Raw genomic sequence first — 681 nt, 5'->3', positions numbered from 1 at the left:
ACCCTCATACGGGGTCCTTTTCTAGCAAGACATTAGTGCAGCAGGTAGAACATCAGTTATCGGATCTGAATTGAGTGAGATTAATCCTCACGCTGGGTACTTTTCTAGTCAAACGGGATGAGGGGTTGTTGACTAGCTTAAATTTTGTAGTTAGAAGGCACGGTTGGGAATGATTTGAGGTATGATGTAAAAATGGGATCTTGCACAAAAGGTAGGAATGAAAAGCTATAAGCGGACAGAAATTTGAGCCGCAATGGGAGACCTCAATGTGTATCCCTTAACTCTGCATCCATTCGATGTCGATGCAAATTTAAAAACCAAGCATTCCCATACCGGGAGTCGAACCCGGGCCGCCTGGGTGAAAACCAGGAATCCTAACCGCTAGACCATATGGGAAACATGGCACAAAGAATCCTCTTCTATGTTTGTGTACAAACCTTCTTTCCTCCAGACGCAGAGTATGTCCCCTCGTCACAGTCACAGTCCTGGGGACAAATAGATGATGGGAAAGATCTCTGTACTGACCCCTGATATATTTATACATAATAATTAGATCTCCCCTCAGTCGTCTTTTTTCTAAAGTGAAGAACCCTAATTTTGATAATCTTTCAGGGTACTGTAGTCGCCTCATTTCAGTTATTACTTTAGTTGCCCTCCTCTGGACCTTCTACAGCTCTGCTA

The 681-nt window shown here is 43.5% G+C and overlaps 1 non-coding gene across 1 annotated transcript; it reads right to left on the bottom strand.

The window, feature by feature from the left end:
* Positions 1 to 324: 324 nt before the first annotated feature.
* On the bottom strand, positions 325 to 396 carry TRNAE-UUC. Its single transcript has one exon. It is a non-coding gene; the product is annotated as a tRNA-Glu (tRNA).
* Between the last annotated feature and the right edge of the window lie 285 nt (positions 397 to 681).

This window comes from Bufo gargarizans, unplaced genomic scaffold (genome assembly GCF_014858855.1).
Source record: "Bufo gargarizans isolate SCDJY-AF-19 unplaced genomic scaffold, ASM1485885v1 original_scaffold_1553_pilon, whole genome shotgun sequence".
NCBI lineage: Eukaryota > Metazoa > Chordata > Amphibia > Anura > Bufonidae > Bufo > Bufo gargarizans.
The sequence above is the reverse complement of the archived record's forward strand: the minus strand, read 5'-3'. Positions and strand labels throughout refer to the sequence as shown.